Here is a 22853-nt window from a genome sequence, read left to right as displayed (position 1 = left end):
CATAAAAATACGGGAAATCGGGATCTATACGGGATATCACGAATTGCAAGTGAAGTTGGCAATTATAGCTAAAAAACGTCAAAGGCACACACACACACACAAATAACTGATGTCACCATACGGAAAGAAAATCAATGTCAAGTAAAGTTGCCAATTACAGTAAAAACAAATTGTCATAAACAAGTAGGGATGTCAATTACAACCGTTAAAGTTGTTAAGGGCAAGTAAAGTTGCCAATCACAACCAAAAAACTGTGAAAGGGGAACCAAATATAGTTCCCAACTATTACTAAAATTGCTGATGACAAGAAATGAGGGTTACTGCAAGTCGTAATGGGTAAAAATGTCATTCACTAAAAAACGTAGATGTTTCACTAATAAAAAAAAGTGAGATAAATGTTTTTAAAAACGACTATAATTATGGTAGTCATAATTATCATAAATTATATTACGATAATTATGATGAAAAGTCATAAAAATTACCTTCATTCTTTATTTCAAAATTCAAGTAAACCTTGTTGAAAAAACGGGACAGTTTATAAAGAAGGTTGCAAAACCAAAATTACATGGGAAGTCCCGTAAAAAATACAAATCATATGGTCACCCGTACGCATATAAGTTTCTGGCTCGCGAGCGGTACCGCGGCCCGCTGACTGAATAGGCTGTGCATGAATAATTTATGCTAAAACTCTGCTTTATATGGAGTTTATATATAAACCTGCAAACCTGCTATATGGAGTCCAATAAGAGAATCAGCCCGGGAACGCTAGTTATGGTGTGTCTTTACAATCAAGGTCGTTATAACCGAGTTTGACTGTATATATTTCGAAAATGACTCTCAATCATATTCAATTCTATGTTTATTACCATTTATTACGTTACTGGCATTTCTCATTACTCCAGTTGATTCATCTACTCGTCCCAGCCCTAAATAAATAAATCAGGGTAAGATAGAGAAACGGACAGAAAATGATAGTAATAATAATAATAATAATAATCCTGCGCCGTCTCTTTCACCCTTCTTCAATTATCATTCTCTGCCCGATAAATTATTCTTGGTCCTTAACGAAGTTAACTCTCCGGCATTATATTATCTTAATCGATTATCTCCGAAGCTATTGCCTGAAGAATGATTCGTTTCTGATAAGTTTGCCCTGACCTTTGGTTATTCTTTAATTCTCCCGAGGATCTTTTTCTTTATTACTTTCTTAGGGGATTGGTGAAAGAATCCGCTGTGTTTTGTTTTGTTTTTATTTTGGGAGATGAGGATGTGATGATGACTTTTTCCCGAATCCTTTTTTACACACTCACACGCGTGCGCATGTCCTGTCCATCCGTGTATTCGGTCACGTTCTTCTCTACAAGACGTTCTGGTAATTTAATTCCGCTCGGAAAAATCTATTCATTCGCTTGGCAAGCAAATTGACTCTGGCCAAGAAATGGAAGATTTTTGCCTCTGACGCTAATTAAAAGAAGCGCTGCTGCTTCTTCTTCTACACATTGGAACTGTCTCTCTATTTCTTATATATATAATTCCTTTACCTTATCTTGTATTTGCTTTTTTTTTTCTCTCCTCACAATGAAATAGCGTTGGTATAATAAGTTTCTCTATTGCTATTTGGGGGGATAACTAGTAATCATTCTAGAAATACCTATTTCCATTTTGTCTATCACTGTGTAATGAATACGCATTCGTCGAAGGAGATGAGTCCTATTTCTTGGGACTTGTATGATTTTTTTTTTTTCCCATGACGCTGTAATAACCTGGTTGAGTTTTTTTTTTATGGTTGATTGCTTATCGGGTCGAGTTCTGGGGGAAAAAAATTCTGGTTTCGGTGAATTAAGTGGATTTGTTGGTCACTAGAAATGTGGTTTTGTTGTTATCAATGAGTAATGAAATGCAATATTGATTGCGTTGAATTTGTGCAATGAGTGTCCGTAATGCGGTAGGTGCAATTGTTGTGTTGATGGTTCGATCAGAGCTGCTGTTACAGATGTGTGATAGATATTGCGACACCCAGCCCTGCACTGCAGAGGGCCTCGAATTAACCTCTCTATGATTCACCCCCATAAAATGCGTAATGAAAAAAAAAAACGGATGAAAATTGGTGCTCTGTGTTAGCGGATTTTTCATTGAAAAATACGTCAACACAACAATTTAATTAATAAGAGTGGATTTTTTAATTATCTTGAATGGTTAATTGAGTATAAAATATACGGTTTGCCTTAATTTTAATGTTTTATAAGTACAGGTAAAATCTTGCTTAGAACAAAGTTCAATAGTTGTTTCATTAAATTTTATTTTCAACTAGCTATAACACCCTCCTGCCCGGGTTGTCTTCAATTACTGATAGGATTGAAAAAGTGACAAACCATTATAAAGGCATATAAACTGTTATACAAAATACCGGCAGCATTAAAAATGGCAAACCATTGTAAAGGCATATACATGTCTGAAACGCATTGCTAGGGAACCACGGTAAAGAAAGTAAACATTCCGGAAGTGATTGTTGAGGCCGAGAAACCATTGTTCCCGACAGTTTTTCCGCTCATTTCGGGCATTTGCCCATCTCTGACGAACTTTTGAATTAGCCTATCGTTCAAGTCTGGTCCCATTTGGTATATATGCAAAATTTGTGGCGAGAATAGATCGAAAATTGTCGAGAACTTGATGATATTTTATAAATCTCTAAATACGTAAAATATTTAAACAGCTCTTAAAAAATGACCCCACAAGGAATCAGCTCTTTACAAAAAAAAACCGTATTTTGTACCGAAATAATACAGAAAAATGTACAGTTTCTGAAATACGGTAATAAAAGTGGTGAATATAAATTGGTGTAATGGAATTTCTCGCCATTCATTTGCCGTGTATTTTGAAATATATATGAGATCATAGGTGGTTAATAGAAACGAACATAATATATATACGAAACATACGAAATTATTGATTACTCTTTTCTTCGTAAAATTGTCAAAAAAGTGTCAAAATGACTGTTTGTTCTTCAGCGATAAAAATACATAAAGAAAGGGGAAATGGTGACTCAAGTTATTCGTTTCACTACCTAGGGCATATTAATGATTTTGGTTTTCCGGGTCCCAAATGTTTTTGGACTAAATGAGCAGTCTATATTGTTTCAAGGAGTACGAAACTGTTTCGGCCGCCTCAGTCCCTGAGAAAGTGGTCCAGTGCGGGAGGCCCCCCTTGATCCCTATTTCATATATTCGGGGAGGGGGGGGGGGAGGATTTATTCATCATGCAAAAAAGACGAACGCCGAAGTATATATTATGGTCCCAGAATTAGACGCAATTCACACACAAAAGTTTAAATCAACACAAATATTCGAAATTCTGAATTGATAAAAATTTGAAACTAACGGAAAATTATTAGAAATAATGATAATTCGAAATTCATGAAAGAAATTAGTTGAAAATTAGTGAAAAGGAATTATTCGTGAACTGATGAAAACTAATGAAAAATAATAATTCGAAAAGTAATAAAATAAATTATTTATTACTGTATTTGAAATTGAAATCGATATTTGAAATTGAAATTTTGAAATTGAAATTTTGAAATTGAAATTTTGAAATCGATATTTGAAATTGAAATCGATATTTGAAATTGAAATCGATATTTGAAATTGAAATCGCTATTTGAAATTGAAATCGATATTTGAAATTGAAATTTTGAAATCGATATTTGAAATTGAAATCACTATTTGAAATTGAAATTTTGAAATCGATGTCTGAAATTGAAAATAAATTTTATTACTTATACTTAAAGATATTCTCTGGATGGATCATGCTGATCCCTTGGGAATACGTGAAGATCACGTTATTTAAAAAAATAATAATAATTTGGAAACTAATAAAAGGAATAATTCAAAAAGTAATGAAAATTCGAAAGTGATAAAAAAAACAACCAGTCGAAAATTGATAAGATCATTCCAGAATCAATACAATTTTCAATCGATGAAAATTCAAAACTCTAACGAGAGAAATAATTCCAAACACTCCACAGCCCTTGAAAGGGCGCCTCTATTAATTTCTCACCAGGCCCCACGTCTGGTGCCATCGGCCCCGAATTCACTATTATCATGTGTTGAGAGAAATTGAATAAGGAAAACGTTTTGCAAAAAGTAATACACCGATTAAAAGCAAATAAATAAAAATACACAAACACAAATGACACAATTACTTAAAATTTATAGTAGAATTACTTTCTATAACAAAACTGATTTAAATTTGAGTAAAGAATTTATTCCACAAATTTCTATTAAATCAAAAATAACCACACACAGTTTAATAATTTTTAACAAAATTTAGAAAAATAAATTCGTTAGAAATTTGACGTTCGCTTAAAATTTCAATGAAGTACTTGGGTTTGTATATAATAATGATATTTGAATTTTTAGTTTTCAATATCAAAATATTGAAAAAAATCATTCAAATAAATGAAAAAAAAAATTTTTACCTATGAAATAGCAAAATCTTTTTTTTTTTTTTTTTTTAAACGGAGAATGAAATAAAGTAAAAAAAATGTGGAAAACAGTATTTTTTTCGAAGACTTTCAGTGATTTTCCAACTTTTGAGGTAAAAAAAAATATTCTCCCCATTTGTTTAAACTTCTAATTTTTTTCCCCCTAATATTATTTTGTTGTTTCGTTACGGGAAAGTGGGGAATGCTTAAAGTAAAATTTTATTTATTTACTTCTTTTTGGTTCTAAATATTTTATTTATTTATTCTCATTTTTTTCTATTTTAAATTCATTTTATTTTTTTTGGTGATTGTTCGGCAAACCAAACATTTTGTACTTCACTGATTCCTTTTTTTTCCCTTCTATTTTCCCTTTTTTTTTTACTTATGTATTTTTTTTTTCAAACCAAAGAAAGTTTTGAAAGCTTTTAAATAATTGGAAAGGTTTAAAGGGGTTTTTTTTGTCTATAAATTTAAAAAAATAATAATAAATTCTTATTCTATTTTCTCCATATTGACGAAAGATGAGATGTTTTGGAATTTTATTCGTATGAGTCGCCATATGTTTGTGATGTACGGTATTTTGGGTCGGCTTGAGCGGTCGTGTTGGAATCACGATGGCTTCGCAATCGATCTAGATTCGATCCTCGTAAGCGTAAAATAGATTTGGATTTTTAACTCAAAAATATTGAGAATCTGTATGTCAAGATAGTAGCTTGAGTTCCGACAACCGGAATTTGTAACAACTTGATGGTAGGTAGATGAAATTTCGAAAATTTGTCCAGCAGTTTTGGATATATTTTTAGATCTTTTTTAGAATAGAGTCGATCCCGTTTATAACGTTTTTAAAAACCGCAACTAAAAACTTTATAAGCGGGAAATGTTTATAATAATTATAAGACATAGTTTCTCACCTATCATAGCTTTTTTGTCATTTTTAATTTATCAACAAACATTAAGGTGCATATAGAGATTTAATAGGAAAGAATTATTTGTTATAACTAGTCAAACTTTAAAGTTTTTTTAACAGTCAAGTTTCCGCAAAATCTGGATGGTATCACATGACACATTTTCTTGCCTTTAAACAAAATAACGAAAATTTTCAGGTCCTTTAATTGCTTCTGCAAACTTACAATTGGTGTTGACTGTGGTTATCATCTACAAATTTAAGGAGTTTTTATTTTTTTCCTATAAACTTAGAGCTTTTCTTTTCAACTTGCTTTAAGACTCGAACTGTGCTCGGCATCAACCATGTGCATTCGAACAGGGGTAAGGGCAATTATGCTCTGTAAAATATTGTTGCACAAAGTGAGAGGAACAAGAAAAAAAATTTCAACGTACACACATAATCACCATTTTCGTTTCTTTACATGAAAAAAATGTGAAGAAAAGTACGCTGATTTCAAAGGAGGAAAAATTCCGATGTGAATTTCTGAACGGGAATAGAAATAAATTAAACGTTGTATCTGGGAAAAGTTAACATTATCAATATATAGGAAGAAAAGTTAAATTCACGAAAATTAGTCGTACTAAGCGGGATCGACTGTATTTCTTTTTCATAGTTTTTTAAATGTTTCTAGACATTTTGAAACTGTTTTTAAATTTTTGAAATTTCTTTACAAATTCTTTTTGGGTATTTTATAACTGTTCTTGGATATTTTATATTTGCTTTTACATTTTTTTATAACTGTTTTAATATCTTTGAAAATATTTATAGTTATTTTGGTAATATTCTCAGATTTCTCAGAATTGTTTTTAGATTTTTTTGGGAGAGAGAGGATAAAATATATATGATTATATATATATAATTTCAATTTTTTTTTCCGGAAACATTTTTAGATTTCATTTATTTATTTTCTTTGGGAAAATTCTAAATTTTTCAATATTGTTTTTTTTTTAATATTCTCAGATTTCTTGAAAATCTAAAAAGATTTTCAAGAAAATATTCGGAAAAGTTTTAGATTCGTTTAAAAATATTTTTACGTATTTTCGGAACTTTTGTAGATTTTTTGGAAATGTTTCTAGGAATATTTCCTGAAAATATTCGTAGACTTTTCTTTTTTTTTTTTTGTATATTTATTCAAATAGAAGTATTTAATTGAAATAATTTACATAATATATTAATGACGTACGAACATTTTATTTGTTAAAATTAAAAAAATAATGATATTGTGGGTACTTCTATTGAATAGAGTACGTATAAAAAATAAAAATACCTATTTAATTCATACTTCATGATTTTTGTATCCACTTTTTATAAACAAAAATTGTATTTCCAGGAATTTCTGAAAAAATTAGACTTCCCGAAAATACAAGAATTTTTATTGATATTGTTTCGATCTATTTCAATAGAGATATTTATTTTATTTCGATGTGAATGGTCATTTTTCACATATCATAAATAATTAATAATTATACCACACAGATTCAAAAAACATTCAAATCGCATTAAATCAAAAAACACATTCAATTCATATTGAATTAAAAGAAACATTCAAATCACATTGAATCAAAAAATTTGCGTAGTAGCTCTCAAAATTGAGGAAATATAAGGAATAGCACAAAGTTAGAGAATAATATGAATAAAAATTCCAAAAAAAAAACCCCCGTATATTTTTTAAATTCTAATAATAATGAATAAGGACAATATATAATGAAATATAAGGTCATTTCCTATTATTTTCATTCAAGAATATTTTTGTAAAAATTTTAATATCAATATTGGAATAGGCTTTGGATTTTTTTATATATCCATGAATAATAAATAAATATTAAAGAATTCGTCAATCGATAAATATTTATCAATTCTGGAATAATTTATAAATTCATAGGATATCCTGTTGTGTGTAGCGTACGCAAGGTGATAGATAAGATGGCATTGAAAGGGCCAAGAAATGACCCCATAGACGTGCATAATCAAGCTCTTATAATGTGTTTTTGGTTCGTAGAAGTCATATGCACACGTCTGTCTCTCCTTCCGTCTAAATAAATGCCTCTTAATGTATATGTATATTCTCGGCTGGATCTCGATTTAGGAAAATCCAATTTACTTCGACACTTGGGGGGTTACGGTTTGATAGAGACTCAAATACAGAGAAGAGAAAACTAGATGTTGCGAACTAAAAGAGGTAAAAGGAATTATCCCCAGTAAATGCATGTGGCTGAATCTAGTACCTCCGGTTCTTCTAACCCTCCTCTCTCTAGATGTCTTCTCTACCATCCTCCATGTTGTGGCACGTTCATTACTACAACGAGGCACCTCGACAGTTTCACCAATAATTAACAGCGAGTCCGCTCGGAGGTTGGACTTCTAGCCTTTTCTCCGTCTCTTGCCCTCCGGAGGGATTCATGGGGGCCCCTCTCTTTTCGTACGGTGACGGGTTTTAGATGTATATGTGCCCAAGCCATTAATCCCAGCTGAAGAGACACGAGCTCGAGCTACAGAGAGAGAGAGAGAGATGGGGGAAGAGGCTTGGCTTTTCTCCTTCTGGGGCCCCAGAGGCTGTTTTGAATTCAGGGCTCGAACCTTTTTAATTGAACCCCATGAGTACATACATACATACATACATACACACGCATCCTCAACCTATACAAAGATTGACGGCATCGGCACTGATCTGCCTACTGAGTGAACCTGAGTCTTTGTTAATGTGAATGAATTCAAAGCCTACAGAAATTCCTGGACAAACTCTTTACGCCATGTTTTCGACGAAAAGAGTCGGATTCTCTCTTTTAACATTGTAGTTTCCGAGTTCATTTTAGCTGTTTGTACGAACATTGCGTCCAACATGTTTACATCCACAAAAGTTTGGATGTATAGGAAAGTTTCTCGTCGGAATATTCATGCGTGGCACGCAATTTAAAAGCGGGAAATTTATTTATTTGGGCGTATCAGAAGGTTTTGAGCCTAAAACTTTTCACAACTTCCCGATGGCCAACGGAAAGTTGTTACGCTCTTTGCGGAAAGGATGCGTTTAGAACTACGTTAAATTTCCCTGTCATCTGTCCTTTATTGTAATATAACAGATATATCTTTTATTTATTTATTTATTCACATATCAACGGGTAAGCAATGCCTAATTACAGAGAATTTTGAATCAAAATGGAAAATAATTATGAAATTTTGGCTTTTAAAAGAGACCTGGAAAAAAAGTTAAAACTCATATGTTGGCAAAATTTATATATAGCCTACATCTGCAAAAATGCATTTCTGAGCTTTAATTAGGATGAATTAACCCCGCGCTCACTGGCATTGACGAGATATCTCGCTTTATTTAAAGCCTTTTATATTAGCAATGGCAAGCAGATTTTTTTTTTGTAAAAAAAAGTTGGTTTTTCAATGAAAAATATTTTCCTATTCCCTAAGGCAGGGGTCTTCAACGCATTGCCTGCGGGCCAGATTTTGCCCTCGGAGCTTTTTTGTTGTGCCCGCAGATTATTTTCAGGAAAATGATTGGAAACATTGGAAAACCGTAACTTCTAGAATTAATGAAAGAGATGATTTCGGAATCGATAAAAATTTAGAGTTAATTTAATTACTTAAAAAAATTTATTTAATTTGTTTGAAACTGCATTTTAACATATTTATGTTAACAACTGTAAATTTAATTTAATTTTTAATTAATTTATTTTGTTATTAATTTCATTTATTTTTAATCAATTTATTTTTTATTAATTTAATTTATTTTTAATCAATTTATTTTTTTATTAATTTAATTTATTTTTAATCAATTTATTTTTTTATTAATTTAATTTATTTTTAATCAATTTATTTTTTTATTAATTAAATTTAATTAACAAATAATTTTTGAAACAAATAATTTCAGAATTAGTAGAAAAATGACTTACAAATCAATGAGATAAATGATTTCACAATCAATAAAAAAGTAATTACATAATCATTGAAAGAAATTATTTCAGTTTATTTTAAGAAGTAAAATAATTTTGGAATTACCGAAATAAATAATGAAATAATCATTTATAAAGTGATTTCAAATTAAAACTAATCTCAGAATTAATATAATGAGTAATTAATTAAACACGTTTTCAGAATTTGTGAAAAAAAAATTATTTCAAAGCTAATCACAATTGATAATAAGTAAAAGAAACGATTTCAGAATAAATAAAAGTTTTCAATTATTTTTTACCTGTTTAACTCAATTAGCCTCCCCCCCCCCCCTATTAAGATGTCACTAAACTACATGAGTTGGTAGCCCGCGGGCTTCGTGGGAAGTTTCAGTTTGGCCCACCATGTCTGAAAGGTTGAAGACCCTTTCCTAAGGGAAAGCGTACTTTATAAGGCATTTTACTCGGCGTTTAGTAATTTCTGTTAAGCCAGTTAAAAAGGGTTGATATCTAACTTATAATTTCATTTATATTCCTAACTGTGTTTTTAATCCCACTGTTACTACTTATAATTTCAAATCTGCTTCCCTGTCATGCTTGTTTCATAATCAGCATATAACCTGAACTTTAGATGTATCAGAAAGTTTTGAGCCAAACACTTTCCACAACTTTCCGATGACCAACACAGAGTTGTTGAAAATTCTTTGCCGAAAGGATGCGCATTTACTGGATTAAATTTCCCAGTATAATCTGCTCTTCATTGTAGCAAAAGATACCGCTAGCAATTTCTAATCAGTTAAAATACCTAAAATTGCAAATTATGGCTTTGTTAAATTATTGTGAATTAAGGGCACCCGAATGCATTCTTTGAATGTTAAAAATCAATGCCTAACTTCACTTTTTCACACACTCTGTTAGTATTTATGAATTGCAATGGATTTTGGATGGATCAAAAAGGTTTTGATCCAAACACTTTTCGCGCACTCGTGCAACTTCCTGATGACCAATAGAGAGTTGTCGAAAATCCTTTGCTCAAAGGATGCACATTTCCTGGATTTAATTTCTCAGTATAATCCGCGCTTCATTGTAGCAATAGATGATCTAAAAATTTCAAATCAATTAAAATAATTTGCGCAAATTTTGGATACTAAAAGAGTTCTGGTAGCATAGCTGGAACGAATAGATTGACAAATCTTATAACTACATGTCCAGTCCAAAAGTGTATTTCTGAAGTTTTACTATAATTAATTAATAACCATCTCATAATTTTGTTTTTTGACAATTATCTGGCAAATTCGACCCTAACAGCATATAAATGAGCAATAGATAAGCACCCAGACAGATTCTAAATTATGGTAAATAAAGGGCAACCAAAATCCAAAGCGTATATACATATTTTTTTTTTTGAATGTTAAATTAATGCCTAACTCTGCCTTTCCTCCCACTGTTACTACTTATAATTGCAAATTTATGCCTTCCCTGCCGTTCTTGCTTCCTAATCAGCATACCTGAACCAGACGGGTGTTTGGCTCTCTCTCCATCTTGTACATCTAGGAAATGAACGTTACAAGAATCTACTAGGCATTTAAGGCCGCCCGCGGCTCCAATGCAACTAGTTCTTTCATTTGAAACCTTGAAAAGCGCCTCTGGAATGGCTCATCAACACAAGCGTACACCATACAAACAAGAATTAAAAAAAAAAAACCTCATCAAAACTAGACGGTGTTTCGGTGACAAGGTCTGTATATCCTCCATCATCATGTCTTCTTTGCGTTCCAAGAAGCCGTTTCTCATCAGCTTCACCCTGGGTTTGCAAATTAAGGTCTTTTTCTTTTTATTCTTCTTCTTTCATTCCCCCTCAGCCTTTAATGTTACGTGGACATTAACGGTCGTGCACATTAGCATACGATCAGCATGGGGTGCGTCCGTGAAAGATTCGCTCGGCTTGCTGTGAATTAGTCATGGACGCGTACGGGTACTTGCATATACGCACGTATATATTCCTCGGGGCACGGTAAAAAAAATTATTAAATGTGATTGCGGTTTAAGTTCGACGTACGTGAGACATAGGTTTGTAATGTGTTAAGGCAGCTTTTCTCAATCCTTCTGTACCCAAGGACCAGTGATATGCCTAAAAAAATTCTACAGACCACGGAAAGAGTAAGGTCATCATAAGGTATGGAAACAACCTTAATTTAATATCAGAAAATACTAGAGCCCGGATTATATGCACTTAAAAGTGACCAAATATGCTCTAAAAATATGCAAATATGCACTCAAAAATGCAAAATATGCACTTAAAATACAAAATGTGCACTGAAAATACAAAATATGTACTTAAAATACAAAATGTGTACTTAAAATACAAAATGTGTACTTAAAATACAAAATGCGTACTTAAAATGCCAAAATATACACTGAAAATCTCAAAATATGCATTAAATACTCCAGAATATGCATTAAATACTCCAGAATATGCACTAGAAATCTTGAAAAAGTCAAAAATTAAGATGTACAAAAAATGAGAAAATTATATTCCCTCACATATATGTACACCGTATATGCAAATAACTTCTACATATTTTTTATTCAGGCATTTTTTAATTTTTAGTTTGTTTTAGTTGCTCAATAACGAAAATACCAGTAACAAAAAAATTTCGACACTATTTCTAAAAAAAAATCTCTAAAAATAGCCTTACAATAAAACGGCTAATATTCGTAAAATACTTTATAAATATGTATTAATTCACTAAATTTCACCCGCGGGAAAAAAAAATCGATATTATAAAAATTTGAACAATATTGTTCATATGAACAATATTTACTTGAAAAATTATTTAACAAAAAATTGAGTGAGCTCAAATAAACCTTCAAAAATATGCACATATGCATATAATCCGGGCTCTTATAATAACTATCCAATATACGAACCATCACAATTCTTCCGCGGCCTGGAATGATTCCCATAGAATATAAATGCTAAATCCAAGTTCGATATATCCTTCAAAAGAAAAAGATATTATTCTTTGTATGTAATTCACAAGGCGAATTGATCTTCCCCATCCGGAAACCGCGTCTGAAATTTCCAGTCGAGTTTAGGTATGTTTCAGGTTTTCAGAGACCAAGCAAATAGAATAGACGTCTATATTGTTATGTCTGAAGTCAGTTCTTTTTTTTTAGATTTATTATAGATTGTATATTCAGTTCGGAACCGTCTGGTTTCAGGGATTTTTATTCCGAGACACGTATTTTGATCAATAATCCTGAAAGAAATGTTATATATTCCGTCGAAAGAGCGGTCATCCGATGAAGACCTTTCAGTGCGTCTTAAGATAAAAGAAACAAGAAATATATGCTTGAAAATTTTATTTTTCTTATTTCTGGTTTATTTTATTTTGTGTGTGTGTGTGTGTGTGTGTCCTATTCTCTTACGTATTCTTTTTTTCCTTTACTTTATTCTGTACCCTTTCATACACGTACCCCTCATCCATTTCCTGAGCGAAGTAGTGGTTCGTACACTACTGTATGCAGCAGCTTTGCCTTGTGGCTAAGATAGTGCACTGTATCCATATGTAGCAGCTGCAACGAATGTCTGTTTGCTTCTTTTTTTTCCTCATTTTACAGTTTTTTTTTATCCTTTTTTTTTTTTTACCTTGTTCAGCGGAAACGGAACGATGTTGGTCTGTTTTTTTTTTTTTTTGTTCTTCTGGAATTTATTTATTTTTTTTGTGATCGAAATTCCGAATATACATTCGTTGGTATCAACGAAGAAAAACCGGGACTTTCTCCAAACTGCATTTGAAACGCAGTAGACTCTCTCACGCTAATCCGGCGTTGTATCAGACCAGGGGGGGGGGTGTGCCGGATTTCTCGAAATTTCCAGATTACTGGAAGTTGATGGGGGAAAAAAGTACATTTAGATCAGGGGCCGTTCAAGTATTACGTCGTCATCGATGGGGGGGGGGAGGAGGGGGGTTTCCGATTTGCTGACTTTTGATGACAAGGAGCGAGGGGGGGGGTCGGATAATGCTTACGTCATCAACCACCCTTTATGAAAATATGAGTTAGGATTCAGAGGGGCAGAGCTGATGACGAAATTTTGTTGACGGGGGGGGGGGGGGGGAGGGGGTCAAAAATGGCTCAAAATTTGCTTACGTAATACTTGAACGGCCCCTCATGGGTGTGTGCTCTCAACCTTCAGAACACTGCGGGCCACTTCATTGGTTTGCAAAACGTGTCGCGGGCCACTTAAGCGATCCGTAAATGTGCCGCGTATTATTTGGGTGATTTGTAAATGTGCCGCGTATTATTTGGGTGATCTGTAAGTGTGCCGCGTGTCACTCAAGTGATCTCTGAATATTCTGGAGTTCAATTAAGTGATCTGTTAATGTGCCGGGTGTCGCTTAAACAATCTTGGAAGGTGCTGCGTGCCACTCAGGCGACGTGGAACTGCACCGCGGGTCACGTAAGTCATCAGTAAATGTGCGGCGGGCCTCTTAAATGATCTGGGACTGTGCCGGGGATCATTTAAGTGATCTTTAAATGTGCCGAGAGTCCCTTAAGTGATCTGGAAATGTTCCGCGTGACACTTAAGTGATGTAGGAAATGCACCACGTGTCACTTTATTTATCTGTAAATGTGTCATTTAGTTCACTTTTACAAAATTAGGTTTGAGATCGCAGGTGACATCAGATGACACCCAGGATCGAATTTGGCCCTCGGGCTATGGTTGAACATGTAATAAGGAAATAAGAAAACTTCTGCGCACATACCTGAAGTTTGAGCAGTTGCATGTGTACACGAAACTTCGCGCAACATGCTGAAAAAAAGCACATACATGTTTTATTCTTCTATGCACGCAGAAGACCCACCTAAAAATGCCGGAATACGGGACAGGCCGGACTAGGGCACGGACGGATTATCGAGAGTGTACAGCATGGTTTTCCAAACTTTTTTGTTCCATCGTCCCCTTCTTCAGAAATTTTTCTCTCTCATCGCCCCCAAACTCAAACAAGCCCATAGAATCCAATGGTATAACCGTAGCTTCAACCGCCGTCCTGGACTCTTCCATCGCCCACCAGGGGGCGATATTGCCCACTTCGGGAAACACTGGTCTACAGTATAGTCTTCACGATAGCCACATCAAACTCAAAAACTATCCACTATTAAAATATAAATAAAAATAATTCTTTCACATCAAATTCACACCAAAAAAAGAAAAAAATTCCCTCAATTATATAGTTTTTAACCAATTTTAAATATTTTAAATCTGAATACACACTCGAGAAGAGACCGCGGTAAAAAAAATCTCATTTTTCTCATTAGAATTTTAATTATAGTTCATAAGATAGAGAAATATGCATATCATAGTAAATCCAAAGCATAATCGCGAAGCAGAATACCGCTAACTTTGGCACACAGCAAACCTCGAAAACTCCAAACTAAGATTAATGTCGGTGAATATATTCCTAAATACCCCGAAATTTAATTTATATGTGATGCTAATTAACTGACACCTCCTTAATATCATTCAACATGACGTGAAGAAACACGTTTTCTTTTTAACTTCCAAGGGTTACACGTGCACATTTAGACATCACTGAAGTTATAAATCCTAGCATATATTTAATTATTCTGCGATGCCAGCGCTAATCCTGACAGTATTAATATTTATGTATGAAACAGACTGGAAGAGGAGTAGAATTGTATTTTCTAGGGAACAAATTTCTCCATGACTTCTTGATCGATTCCCAAGTTGGAACATCGTCTCAAACAAATAGCCAACGCTCGTTCCTTTCACCTTTGTACGTATATGATATAAATAAGACCGTGTTATTTCAAGGGTGGGCGAGAGAATTAGTTAAGCAGTGGCGCATAACAAATTGAATATGTCTCCGAGAAATGATCGGGTGAGACAAATAATTCCATAATAACTGGAAATCTATATTTAATGAAAGAAGTAATTTCAGAATTTTTGGAAGAAGTAATTTCAGAATTTTTGGAAGAAATAACTTCATAATAACTAAAAAATTCATTTTTAATGGATGTAATATTTTCAGAATTTTGTGTCCCAGGGACCTCGTTTAGATTTTCAATTTGACCCACAATGTTTGAAAGGTCGAAGACCCCCCCCCCCCTTGTCCTATTGTTTCTAGGCTTCTCCTGTCTCTGGATCCACGCATAATTCGAATTTTGATTATAGTTCATATGATAAACAAATACGCATATCATGGCAAATCCAAAGCACAATCGCGAGGGGCAGAATACCGCTTACTTTGGCACACGGAAACCACGGAAACTCCAAACTAAGATTAATGTCGGTGAATATACTCCCAAATATTGCGAGATTTAATTTATATGTGATGCTAATTAACTAACACCTCCATAATATCATTCAACACGACGTGAAGAGAAATACGGTTTTTTTTTTTAACTTCCAACAGACACTCATGCATATTAGACAGCACTAAAGTAATAAATCCTAGCGTATTTATTATTCTGCGATGCCAGCGCTAATCCTGACAGTATTAATATTTATGTGTGAAACAGACTCTCGAAGAGGAGTGGAATTGTATTTTCTAGGGAACAAAATTCTCCATGACTTCTTGATCGATTTCCAAGTTGGAACATCGTCTCAAACAAATAGCCAACGCTCGTTCCTTTGGCCTTTGTACGCATACGCGTATAAATATATATTAGACCGTGTTATTTTAAGGTTGGGCGAGAGAGAGAGAGAGTTAATTAAGCAGTGTCATATAACCAATCGAATTTGTCTCCAAGAAATGATCCGTAGGGGAAAAGGGTTACAATAGGTGAATGAAATGTATTTCTCGTATGTTTCGATGCTCGAATTTTCTCCCGGGCGTAAAGTAAATTCCAGTTCCAGGAACTGAGAATTACCTTCAGGATAAGGAATTCCCAATAACATTTCCAACCGTACTATAAATGTGTTTCGTAAGGCAATGAATTCCAGTTTTTTTTTTTTTTTTGGTATTGAAATTTTTTTTCGAAGCTATTTCGGTGAAGAGAGAAAATTAAATTTCTTCGCGAAATCGATATAGATTAATTTATTTTCCATTAAAGAAAAATAGGTAAGGAATTGGTGTTTTCTAGCAATTTATGGTGTCGGTGATAGATGAAAGTGGACATATACAGGAAATAACTCGATGTTCCGGAACCGGTTTTCAACTGTTAATCAAATTTTTTATGCATCAATTTATTTATGAATATTTCTGATGTGATTTTATTTTTTAAAAATTGAGCTGTCTGTCGTATTTCAGTTATATTATATCAAGGACTTGTAATATCTAAGCTTTCGGGCAAAATACGTATTTGTATGAGAAAAATGGCCGCGTGATTGACCGCATGATGGACTAGATATTACTAAAAAAAATAGCCTTCAGCACAACATGAATTGTATGATATTTTTAAAGAATTATCCGGATATATCTACTATATCTATATTTATATGTTACTGCCAAAGCCCGAAGTTGGCCACTTTTCGAAGTGGCCAGATCAGTTGACCCGGTCAATATCAGAAATTCGGGCTTTCACCGGCTCTTATACTGTATATCGATCCCTATACCGATCCCTACGATTTCGGGGTCATCGCCGCGTTGGCGTATTTTTTTCTGATAATTACGGCCATTTAAAATTAGCCATAGCTAACTGTAACTATTATGGTTAGCTATAACAACCCTAATGATCAAAGCAATATGAATATCGATATATAATACATATATAGGTATATAAGGATAGACATATAAGGGCCGGTCAAAGTCCAGCGAAAGCCTGAATTTCGGACATTGGTTGGGTCATATTCATTCAAATATATATATATATAGAAGCCTATATATATGTGTGTGTGTGCGTGTGCGTATGTGTGAATGAATGAATATGAATTTTGTAGGAAAATGACATCGTTTGATAAACGTTGTTGAAGCCGGTATTATATTGTAATATGAAATATATAGTTTCTTGCATTGAAAACTCTTGAATATTATAAATGTACACGTATAAAAATGTATTGCACAAGTTTTCATGATGCATTTTTTAAGTATAATTTTGACTAAAAATTTTTCAAATAGTTATTTCAAGTATAAATATTTGATAGTAATACTTAACAGTGAATTTTTAAATTACTTTCAACTTGATAATAATTAAACATAAATAGTTACTAAATAATTAAACATCTTTGATGTACAGAAAACTTAAATGTATTGTATTACACAGTTTAATACATATTTTTTCATTTTATTTCACAGGTATGTTATATGTTCGAACTCCAACACGAGAATCTGCTCTCTCCTTTTTATCTGGGTAAATTTCAGTTATGTTTTTACTCTTTTATTAGTTTCTTCGTAAAATTTAGTAGGTATTCATTGCCTGAATCACTATATTGAAGGAATTTAATCAATAATATATATTTGATTTTGCGAACTATCAATACTATTGGTAATTAGAAAATTCACAAGTATTAAATTCTTATGAAAAAAATAATAATTTGTTTGTAAAATCTCATATCCTTTGACTCTTTAAATTATACTGCTAATCGTCATTTCATTTTAAAGTAATTTTATTACACTTCGATTTTCTTAATAGTTGAATAAATTTCAAAAAATAAAATTGAAAAAAAAATTTTCGTTCGGAAAAGTTTATTAATAATTTATACTCCCAATTAATTCATTATTAATTATCAGAATGCCAATGATAATAAAAAGCGTTTTCAATCAGAAATATAACTCAATCAAAATTTATTTCGTGATGAAATTAAAAATATACTGTATATGAAAAATAAATAATGAATTCTTTTCCATTGCGAGGAAGATTTTTTAAAAATTTAATCTTCAAATATTTAATGATTTCGTCTCATCAATAATTTATAACAAAAAAAATAATATATTCCGAATAAAATAATAAGGGGAGAAATTTATGTTATATTTAATTAATATATATTAGAAAAGGAGGAATCATGTCAATTTCTTTCGGAACTCTTTAATTAATGATGATATTAATATAATTAAAAACAGCCGCGGAATATCGATAAAAAGGAAAAATTGAAAAAAGTAATTTTTTTTTTTCATGCGTCGATGATTGGATCATGATTCCATCACTGAATTCATCGCCTTTCGCAATTTTATAGCCTTTAATAAATCTACAATTTGCTTTGGTATTCTTGTTAACATCGTTTTTATACATAGCAGTGAGCGTGACAAAGCCGATTATGTAAGCAGTATTATAACCATAAGTTTTTGTTTTAAAGGAAAAATAATTTTTTTTGTTTAAGCGTATTATTATCGTAATCCTTTTGTGTCTAAAAAAAAAAACATGCATATACTATTGTTTCGTAGAAATTATTATATTTTTCGATGTATGAAATAACAAACAATGGCTTAGCTATAATTTTTGTAGCTTCGTAAGCAATAAAATCTCTAGATAGTAATTTTTTCCCCGTCGTCAATGGATATTACAATCAAAGATCGTTTCTCTGAAATAATTTTGGAATTAGAAGGAAAATGTGTTACAACCGGTACATACGCAATCTTTTATTGTTATTATTATTATGAAAATTATTATTACTTTTTTTAGTTTGGTTATGCTTGGTTTATGAATGATAATGTGAATGAACTATAATATGTTTAGACTATGTTTGTGTGCTTTCGTGTTAAGGTCCGATTTCAATCCTCAACTTCCGGGTATGGAAAATGTAATAAGGATATAATATTTGTGGAATATAAAACATTATAATTGCGGACGTTCATATTTAGTTTTATTGCTATTGTTTTTTATTAATTGAATATGAATGTTGAAATTCATTCGTTGAAAATTTTTATAATGGCAGTTGCGCGTTTCTCTCTCTCTCTCGTCCGAAAAAAATGGAAAATAATTATTCTGTTTTCAAAAAGAAGCTTTAAACTACTATTTGCTGTATACAGGATGATTCTAAATCCATGGGAGGATTTACAATCATCCAAACTTCAAGAGGTCTTTGAAGTTTGAGACACCTAAGCAAGCATTTTGGTCATAGAATGTGCGGTCGAATCGCAATAGCAAAGGTAGTAAGGGGTGTTTTCGGAAAGTGCACAACAGCACTCAGCAAAAGCGAGTATCACATTTTCCCGACTTGTTTGCTGCGATATGTACTATCAACCATTCGAGGGCGCATATGCACCTTCGGATTAGATTGGAGTTATTTTTTTAGTGCAAGGACCGTCAAGGTTATGATGCGCCAAGCAATGATCAGGCGGCACGATGACTTGTGTAGAATTAGCGTTACCCATGTTGCACCTGAGAGAAAACCTACCACATAACCTGCATCTCGAATGGTTGATTGCACTTATTACAGCAAATCCGTCAGAAAAATATGATACTGTATTCGCTTTTGGTGAAGTTCTGGTGTGCACTCTGCAAAAACACCCGTTACCGCCTTTTCTATTGCTCTTCGATCGCGAATTCTACGATCAAAAATAATTGTTTAGGTGTCTCACCTCACCTCTTAAAGTTTACCCCATGAATTCAGAACCACCATGTATTTTTCCAGGTTTTACATTTTCTCAAATGATAAATTTGAATTTTATTAATTAGGATTTTCTTGATAAACTAATACTGGAAACTTGATTGGTTGCTCCAGCAATATGCATTACATATTAGCACATTTATTGGTATTTTTCTTTCTTTCCTTATTTCTATTCCCATGCATAGAGATTGATTAGACTAAAAGCTCAACCCATTTTTGACCACTCACCCATTCAATGACAAAATTGCACTATTTTTTATATGATTACTGATTACTTGAATGATATATTGATATTGTTAATGATACTTGAACGATATTCTTTAACTTTTCTTGAACTTAATTTCTGAATTTTTTAAGTCATTTTTTTCGAATTCAAACTATTTTTCGTAATTTTTTTCAGTTTCTGGATTGAGTGTTTCGATTAAAGAGTTTTTGATTATTCAGGATGTATAGAGATGAATGAATACACACGAAACTTCGTGTACGAAAATTTAGAAAAAAAACAATGTTTTTTTCTGTTTTTAATGAATTTATTTCTGGTCATGGTCATGAAAAAATATTCAGATCAAAAATCAGGATAAAAAATTTCTAAAAACTCCATTCTTCACAAGCTTAAGAAATAAAATTTCATTGTAAAAAAAAATTAAAAAAAAATTATGACGTTCATTACATCCTTTAATTTCCAAAAAAATGTTCATTTCCTACAGAAATTTTGATGGAAATTGCATAGAAAAATTGTTCTTAACAAGGCGCGTTCGTCGAATATTGGTTAAAGCTGTCCATATAGTTGACTAATATGGATTTTCAATCTTGTCGAATGAGACGTATAATCAGCGCTAATGGCTACTACTACTACTAAACCACACATACATGTCGCCCACATTCCTCTGCGGAATTTCTAACGAATTGATACATGTTGGAATGTGCGTGTATGTGTTGAGAACCTAACGAGTGAAGTATTATTGCGATCTCACATTTAAAAAGTCTCGCCACGGAGATCATCAGCCCTACAACGGTACAATCATTGCACTTCATTCCTAGTTAGAAAAATTGATGGCAGGTGCCAGCACCACACATCACACCAATTGCTGCGAGATTAAATTTGCATAAAAAGAATGTTTAGACTATTGCGCGATGTAACTATGTTTTGTGGTTATTCTTAACCATACAATATAATAATTCGGAGTAAACAATGAAACTTGAAATTTTCTAGTACTTACAACAAATGATGAGATTTATACTGAAGTTATTAAATTCAAGATGGTATTATCACCATTAAGTAACAAAGATTTTTAACAGCTGGCTGATGCGAAAATACAACTGCCCCTGCGGGGAATCGAACCCACGTCCTTTCACTTTCCGGACTAACGCACTAGACTACAGAGGCAACGAATATCTCTATCTTTCCTTGGAGCTCGTGTGCACTGAACAGGACGGTCGGATCTAACCAGCACCTGACCTAACTCAGGCCAAAGCTCACAATTGCTGACTGCCACCAGATGTCGACTTATCCGAGGATGATGTCACTCGCCGCTGTCCATTCAAAGGTTTTAACAGCTGGCTGATGCGAAGATATATTTTGGAAAGAGCGAAAATTCCACTGCCCCTGTGGGGAATCGAACCCACGTCTATTACTATCCGAACCACTATCGATTCCATGACGTGGGTTCTATTCCCCGCAGGGGCAGTTGAATTTTTGCTCTTTCCAAAATATATCTTCGTATCAGGCAGCCGTTAAAAACCTTTGTATGGATAGCGGAGAGTGACATCATCCTCAGAGAAGTACTGATTTATAAAAAAAATTCCATGACTAAAAAATTAATTTTCAAACTCTACAGATTCATGGCCGTCTTAAGAGCATTATGGGACCCCCGGCCAATTGGTTGTCCTGAGTCCTTACCTCGTAAATTCTAGAAATTTCAACCGGATCTCATTTTTGTTAGGCCCCCGGACCACGTGCCCGGGTTGCCCCATGCGTTAAGCCGGCACTGTCTACAGTCCAAATCCGAAGCATTACTTCCCGCATAAAAATAACTGTTCAAAAAAATTTTCCGCAATTTAATACTTCCACGATCCAGATCCTTCAAGTCCATCTACTAAGTATCACTCAAACCCAAGAGGAAACTATATTCCGTTTTTTTTTTTCTCACTCCCCTTTTCGCTCAAGGAAAAACTTCTTTTCTCAACTTTCTCCGAGTCACGCGAATAGTTTTTAATATTTATGTTTCTCATTTAAGTAGTAAAACTATAATAAAAAGATTCACTGACGGAGAAGACGAAAAAACAGGAGAAAAATTTCGAGAAAATGACTCAAAGCATTGAAGATAAAGGGGAGAAAAAAACCCCTACGTAGGAGAAAAGGGTCTTGAAGGGGGAGAAAAAAAACGCTCTTACTTTCTTCTGTTTAATGTAATAATATACAAAAATGAATGCAAAAAAAAACAAAAAAAAATTGCACTCATTTGTTTGGAATTATGATGTTGTTCCTTTGTTTACGCCGAGATGGTTTTTGCGGCGCAAGGGAGGAAGAAAAACTAAGAAAGGAACGACCGCCAGCAATTATTATCCGTGCAGAAATTTTATTTTTCTTCAAGGGATGAGATAATGCTCGTCTCACATGAATAATAAGAAACGAAAAAAATTTATACATATATGTGTGTATAATATACGAAAAACAATGATAAAGAATTAAATTTACTTGCCTTTAACTCCTTTATAAGCGTATAAGCGCCATCTTTTTTTTTTTTGTTTAATCTCCCTCTTCATAAGCACTTTTACCTAAATGTACTCAGCTCTGTATCATATTATGAACAGGGAACGATATTCTTAAACTTAATTTTTCTGAATTTTTAGTCCCTTTTTTTTTTTTTTTTTCTGGAATTTGAACTGATTTTCGTAATTTTTTTTCTGGATTAAGTGCGTTGATTAAAGAGTTTTTAATTATTCAGGATGCATTTTCAAAATGTTCCCGGAATATTTTCTTTCAGGGGGAAAAAAGGATATTAATTTTTTTTT

General features: G+C 32.9%; 1 protein-coding gene across 6 annotated transcripts in view; it reads left to right on the top strand.

The window, feature by feature from the left end:
• LOC149088641 (semaphorin-1A-like) overlaps positions 1–22853 on the top strand; it is a 312700-nt gene that overhangs the window by 55915 nt on the left and 233932 nt on the right. The window contains exon 2 of one of the 6 annotated variants that reach the window (XM_089248417.1): positions 17587–17641. The exons of the other annotated variants lie outside the window; for them this stretch is intronic. The gene's annotated coding sequence lies outside the window, so the exon portion shown is untranslated. The remainder of the gene's footprint in view (positions 1–17586; positions 17642–22853) is intronic. 6 annotated transcript variants of the gene reach the window in all.

Source organism: Pholcus phalangioides, unplaced genomic scaffold, assembly GCF_987345545.1.
Source record: "Pholcus phalangioides strain wild (caught in Gottingen) unplaced genomic scaffold, Ppha-v1.0 ptg000003l_1, whole genome shotgun sequence".
In the NCBI taxonomy this organism is placed as follows: Eukaryota; Metazoa; Arthropoda; class Arachnida; order Araneae; family Pholcidae; genus Pholcus; species Pholcus phalangioides.
Note: the sequence above shows the minus strand (reverse complement) of the source record. Positions and strands in the feature narration are given on the sequence as shown.